The sequence below is a fragment of the Ictidomys tridecemlineatus genome, unplaced genomic scaffold (assembly GCF_052094955.1).
Source record: "Ictidomys tridecemlineatus isolate mIctTri1 unplaced genomic scaffold, mIctTri1.hap1 Scaffold_1740, whole genome shotgun sequence".
NCBI classification, from domain to species: domain Eukaryota; kingdom Metazoa; phylum Chordata; class Mammalia; order Rodentia; family Sciuridae; genus Ictidomys; species Ictidomys tridecemlineatus.
This window is the reverse complement of record NW_027521508.1, coordinates 1-6858: the sequence shown is the minus strand read 5'-3', so window position 1 is coordinate 6858 and position 6858 is coordinate 1. Positions and strand designations below refer to the sequence as shown.

At 52.1% G+C, this 6858-nt stretch overlaps 1 pseudogene; it reads right to left on the bottom strand.

Moving 5' to 3' along the window:
• Nucleotides 1-1974: 1974 nt before the first annotated feature.
• Nucleotides 1975-3391, bottom strand: LOC144372856 (SH3 and PX domain-containing protein 2A pseudogene; annotated as a pseudogene).
• Nucleotides 3392-6858: the final 3467 nt, after the last annotated feature.

Sequence of the window (6858 nt, the reverse complement as noted above, 5' to 3'; positions counted from 1 at the left end):
AAATAAGAATATTTATTAATTATTAAAAATTTAATAAAAATAATAAATGTATATACTGCATCTTTAAGTAATGAACTTTGCTCTCTGGGTTTCTTTCCATTCCACCTTAAAGTGCATTAATTAAAAAATAATGAACCACTTCTTTATCATTATTGTTCAAAAAAGTAAAAATAATATTAACATGAAGACACTAATCCACTACCATTAGTACTGCAATCTGGCAGATTAACTTAACATCCTGCTCTATTTAATACTATCCAGCAGAAGAAAATATCTAATTTTGATTTTAAACACACTCACAAACAAAAAAAAGGAAACAAAACAATCTCACCATGGACCTCTGACAAAGGTTTGCTACAGCTGCCGGGATCAGGGTGTGGTGAGGGACAAGGGTGCTGGGATCCCAGGAAAGGCTTCTGGGATCCTGGAGGGTCAGGTGAGAGGGTGAAGGCCTGCTAGGGAGGAGCAGGTGAGGGCAGGGCCTCCCTCCAATTTAGGAAATGACAGCCCTTGGTCTTGTGATTCTGGCAGCTTATTCAGTGGCTGTAAAGCCTCATCTGTCTGAAATCAAAGGCATATGCAGAAATCTACTCCCAACATAGGGTGAGTCCTTGGAGAAGCTGGCTGGGCTTCTTTCTGGAGAGTTTCTCTGAGATATCAACAATGGAAAAACAACCCAAAATTGACAGAAGACCTGCAGGAAATGTCACTCTCTTGCTTCTCCCTTTACTGGGACACTGCCTCCGGGAAGGCCAGACTGGTTCCAAGCACAGGGGTCCTCCTTCTTTGCGAGCAACCATGGCATTGTTAGTAGTCCAGAGGAGTGGCTGGTGGTATCTGCTCCAGGAGGCCCAGCTGGGGTCCCCTCCACCCAGGGTGGAGGCCATGGCTACTTCTCCACAGTTCTCTGTAAGGCTTTCAGCCCTGCCCCATGGGAGAACATACACAAAATGGCAACCACCCAGCAGCCTGCATGCTGCCTTACCTCCTAAGGTCTGGCTCCTAACAACAACCTCTTCCCTCCCGGGAGGGTTTTTGCCCTACCAAGGTTGGGCAGGAACCAGAAGAACAGTTTCTCTGTTTTGCCAAGACTGGGACATGGGCTTACTCAACCCCAAATCCCTTTTGTCAAGTGTCATGAGGGCAAAGTCCACACAGTGGAAACCAAACAAAATGACATGCTCATGGAGGGGGAGAATGGGAAGCCAAATACAAAACAAAACACCCCTCCACAGAGAACAACAGAAAAGCTCACCCAACACTCCTTCTGTTCCCATGTGAGGCTGACCCCCCAGGGAGCCCAAGCAACCCCTAAAATAAAACCCAAACCAAAAACCTGAATTGTAAATCCAAACCAACAAACCCTTCCTGAAACATGCAAAGGAACTGCTTACTCAGAAATATCCCAAATAGTCTGTGATGATGATCCAGAGCATGATGGTTTCCCCTACCTTCTAAACTGGAGAATTGTATTTTCCATGCAGTACCCCAAGGAGAGCAAACTCTCTTCTCAAGGCCAGGGCAATAACAGCTAAGAAGGTAGTTCTTGCTGGCACCTGGGAACTGTGTTTTCTTTAACTCCCAGGCACAGACAGTGGCCTGGCCCAGGGAGAGATGTGAGCTCATGAGACAACTCCAAGTCCCAGGGACTGTGGGGTCTTCATATGCACCCAGCCATGGTGGATGGTGGCAATTCCTGAGAAAGAACATGATCCGCAAACATGGATAAGGACAATATAAGGGCTACCTCTGGTGACAACATGGTAGCCACCAAAACAGCCAAACGAGCAGGATGCTGGAGGCCCCCCTATGACCACATCTCTTCCAGATTTGTAGCAAAGGCACAATTGGGGTTTCCAAGATGGCCTGTCCCAAATGACATGTAGTCCATCAATGAAGAAACCATGGTGCACCATAGGTCCCAGCTTTCTCATGTCTGGATTCCAGGTCATTCCCTTCCCTATTCAATGTATCCTACCTTCCAGGCAATAGCTGGAAGGTGGGCCATCTTTCAGGTCCCGCATCTGTAGGGTTTAATATTGTCCTTCCCCTCTGGTTGACGGTGTTGAGCACCTACACCCATCTCTCGATCTTCTCCAGGCTGTCTGACTTGCCTCATTCTGCCTGCTCTTTAACACATCCTGCTCTTTTCCAGGGGTGTTAGGCTGCTCATTCTCATCATGTACCAAGTAGTGGGAAGGGGCCCAGCCCTCTAGCTCCCCAAACCTCACATACCACTAGCCACTCTCCTGATTTTCCAGCACCTGCACCTCCACTCCAGCAGGGAAACTGATCTCTGAGTCCTGGATCTTCTGGGAGGTGCTACATGTTACATAGGAGGTGGCTGGCCCTTCCTACTCCTTCTTAGGGATACATGGGAGAGCAGTGGCTGGGAGGATAATGATGTCGGCTGAGCCTCTCCTGGTCCCCCTTCATTGGGCCCTTCAGAGGCTATGTGTGGGGTAAGCTCTGAATCCTCATTCCTAGGGTCCTTAGGGCCCTTCCTCCTGGAGCTGGCCTGTGGGTCTCAGTTGGCATCCTAAAGTGCTGATGTCCATCTTCTCTTGACTCTGTGACTCTGCAAGTTCAGGAAGGGCTTAGGCTGGACAGATGGCTTGGCCTGGACACAGGAGGTGATCCCAGCCCTCATATCAGTGTCCTTCCCCTGGCCCTGACATTGGGAGTGCCACGAATGCCTGCATCCTAGGCAAAGCATGGCTTCAGACCACCACTGTTCTTTGAAAAGGAGGAAGAGGAGGAGGATGAGGAGCAGGTGGTGTTGATGGTGATGGATGAAGAAAAGGAGGCCAAGGAGTGGTTCTTCTCCGGTTTGGCCTGGCATTCTTTTCTGTCTTGAGCTTTAGGAGTGATGATGACTTGGGGAAGCCTCACTTGGGGGAGTTTTTCTTGGCAAGGAACAATGAGGAGCCCCCTGTGGAGTCACTGTCCCCAGAGGAGCCTCTGGTCGACAGGGTGTCCTCTCCATATGGCCAGAAGCCCTCATTCTCATCCCTGGTCTCCTCTTCTAGGGCCAAGTTTTCTGAAGGCTCACCCACCTTGAAGCGGGCCACTGCAGGGAGGAGGCATGTGAGGGTCTATGGGGCTGGGCAGGCTTATGGTCTCCTGAGCCTCTGTCCTCTGTGTGCTCCTCACTCAGCTCTGGTTCAGAGTCAAAGCCAAAGGTGGGGATGACATACTCAGGCTCCTCTTACTTGAGCTTCAGAAGGGAATCCTGGCTCTTGTTGGCACCCACAGGGGCCTCCTTGTTCTCCTTGAGCTTGCTGAGGGGTATTGGCGGCAGGACTTTGGACTGTGTCAATATGTTCCTGCGGCTTCTCAGGTTGTGTCGCAGTCTGGCTAGGCACAGAATAACCAAGCTGCCACACAGCATTGTAGGTTCAAAACAGGAACTCTTTTATTCTACACACTCCCAAGAATGCCAAGCACACAGCCTTCTCCTGGGACACACCACCCCAACCAGAAAACCCTCCTCTGGAAATCCCTCCTCCCACACTTCCCCAACCAATGGGAACTCTCTGGGAATCCCAGCAAGACCTCCAAACTAGCAGGCTTAGAACTCCAAAGTACCAGGCCAAGGCAGACAGCAGGGGTCTAATATACAATTGAATACACAGCTTAACATAAACATTATCATCTCAATGGCTTGCTGGAATCACCTCTCAACCACTCCCTACTGGCAAAAGTGCCACTCATCATTCCCACTCAGCTATGGCTCTCAGCAATATGGGTCTTTGCAGTGCAGGGTCCAGCAGAGGTCACAGCTGGGTGTGGTCACAGTGATGCAATAGGCAGCAGGGACAGCAGACTACCATGCACCATGGGGCACCTAGAAGAGCATGTCCCTACACTGGTCCACAGTGGAAGCAGCCACTGTGAGTGTCAAAGTCACAATTGTGCCTTTCCCACTTTTCCCACTGTTTCTTAATTAGAAAACACAAGGATGTTGGACTTGCTTTATGTTTGCATATGGAGTGACCAGGAGAGAACAGCAAACACAAAACCATCAATTGCAAAATGAAACACACCTATCCCACTCCTTGAGTTATGCCTGAATGACTTAATGTGACACAGCCACATTAATGTTTATAGCAGCTCAACTCACAATAGCTAAACTATGGAAGAAACCTAGGTGCTCTTTAGCAGATGAAATGGAAAAGAAAATGTGGTATATATACACAATGGACTATTACTCAGACATAAAAAAGAACAAAGTTATGACATTGGCAAAATAAGCTAATCCCAAAGAACCAGAGGCTGAATGTTTTCTCTGATTTGTGGATGCTAATTCACAAAAACGGGGGAGGGTGCCTAAGGAAGAATAGAAGGGCTTTGGATTAGACAAAGGGAAGGGAGGTGGCATGGGAGTAGGAGGGATAGTAGAATGAATCAGACATTATGAGCTTATGTGCATATATGATTACATGACCAGTGTAATTCTACAACACGTACAGCTGGAAGAATGAGAAGTTATACTCCATTTATGTATGATGTATCCAAATACCATCTACTGTCATATAAAACTAATCGACTCTGGATGGGTACAGTCATGTCCAGTAGAACCGTGGAGAGATTTTTGGAGCCAAGTGGAATGACTGCCTAAGTAACCCAGAGGAAAGCAGCCTCAGAATGACCCTCTGGAGGGTGAGAATAACTGTGCGGTGGGTGTGGGAGAAGAAGCAGCGCAGAGTCAGGAGGAGCCTGAGCTCAGTCCAAGTGGGGGTGGGGGTCTCTTCACCCTGGAGCCTCCCTTTGACCAACCGCCTTGGCCCAAGTCCTTTCTGCGTCACAGGTTCCATCCACACGTCACAAAGGCTAAACTCCAGTTCAGCCTTTGGTCCAAGGAGGAGCTGGCTTCTCAGCCAAGCTGCTCTGTGCTGACCAGCGTCGGACTAGTGTGGACTTCTGCCTAGTGACGAGCCCCGTGCCCTCCATGGGCAGTCTTCTCACCAAGCGCGGTCGCAGGCTGCGCTGCAGGGCCCTGGTGGCCCGTCAAACTCCCCTACGCCTCGCCCGGGAGGCTCCCTCTCCTCACAGGGACCACCCCGCTGCACCTACCGCTCCCCCCAGCCCTGCCAGCAGGCGCTTCCTCCAGGATCCCCGACCTCGGGGGCCTCCTGCTGCTGGCAGGGACAGAGGCCTGCTCCTCTGTCGGGGGATCCTGCTGCCCGCGTCCTGGGGGCTGTTCCCCAAAAAGCCGGTGCTATCGAGGAACAACTCCCGGATGTTCGGCCCCTGGACAGCAGTAAGGATCCCCCCTCCTGGGCGCTGGCCACTCCTCCTGCCTCCAGTTCCTCAGCTCATCCATCAAGCTGAGGGGCCCATGACAGCTGCTCGCTGCCCTCTTGGTGCAGCTAAAGAAGCTGAGCTCAGGGCCCAGGAACATCCAGAAAACAGCAAGATCCATCAGGAGGAGGAGCAGGAGGAGGAGGAGGAGAAGGAGGAGGAGGGGGACGAGGAGAAGCTGGAGGAGAAAGAAGAGAAGCTGGAGAAGGAGAAGGACGAGGAGGAAGAGGAGAAGGAGGAGGAGGAGGAGGAGAAGGAGGAGGAGGAGGAGGAGGAGGAGGAGCTGAAGGAGGAGGAGAAGGACGAGGAGGAGAAGAAGACGGAGGAGGTCACTCGGGGAGACCTCAGTGCCCTGGAGGCCAGTTCTAGGCCCCCAGAGGGAAATAGTGTTCTCGAGAGGCCCCCCGTGTCACCCAAGAAGTGGATCTGCCTGTCTGCCTCCCCATCCATCCAGGGAGAGCAGGGCCTGAAGCCCACCTGTGTTCTATCCCAGGGTTGGCCCTCACTAACTGCTGCTTCCAGGAGGCCGCATAAAAGAAAGCTGCTCATGACAGTGGCCCTGCCATCACTGATTGCCTGGCATCAGGATGGGCTGCCCCCACCTGCAAAGCGGCCACTTTTATGTTCAAAAGGCACCCTGAGGTGGGTTCAGAGTGCCAGAAGTAACCACATGAAGCCTGAGACACAGGTCGCCCAGGGCGGAAGAGAGGCTCTGGAGGACTGCACCACCACTGTCCATTCATCCTCCCCACCTGCAGGCCCTACCTGGAATGCAGGCCCCCTCCCCCCACCCACTGACCCCTCCCCCATCTCAATGGAATTGGAGCCTGCTGAGCCCCTGAACCTACCCATCCCTCCACCTTCCCCCTCATCTAATATTCCACTGCCTCTTCCCAGGAAACCTCCTTCTCCCTTCAGCCCCAGTCCCCATGTTGGAATTACCCCTAATGTGTTTCACCTTCCCACACCTCCTACCCAGGTCCCTTTCCCCTCCAATCCTACCTCTTCCAGAATGGAATCCCCAACCCCCATGTGCATAGATCCTCCTCCTCCTCCTCCTTCTCCTTTTCCTCTTCCTCCCCCTCCCCCTCCTTCTCCTTGTCCTCCTCCTCCTCCTCTTCCATTTCCTTCTCCTCTTCCTTCACTTTTTTCTCCTGCTCCTCCTCCCCCCCTCCTCCTCCCCCTCCTCCTTCTCCTTGTCCTACTCCCTCTCTTCCTCCTCATTCCCCTTCTCCTTCTCCTTTTCCTCCTCCTTCTCCTCCTCCTCCTCCTCCTCCTCCTTTTCCCTCTCCCCCTTCTCCATTTCCACTTCCTTCTGCTCCTATTCCTCCTCCTCCTCCTCCCCTTCCTGCTCCTCCTCCTAGTGTTCCCTCTCCTTTGGCTGCTCCTCCTGCTGCTCCTCTTCCTCCTCCTCCTCATTCCTTCCCAAGACCCACTCCTGTCCCTTCCACCCCAAACCCCAATACCCAGGGCCAGCACTCCACTAGGAGTGTCCCTCCCACCCTAATAGCCATTACATCGGCTCACCTTCCCCAGAATCCCGCTGTGCTGCCT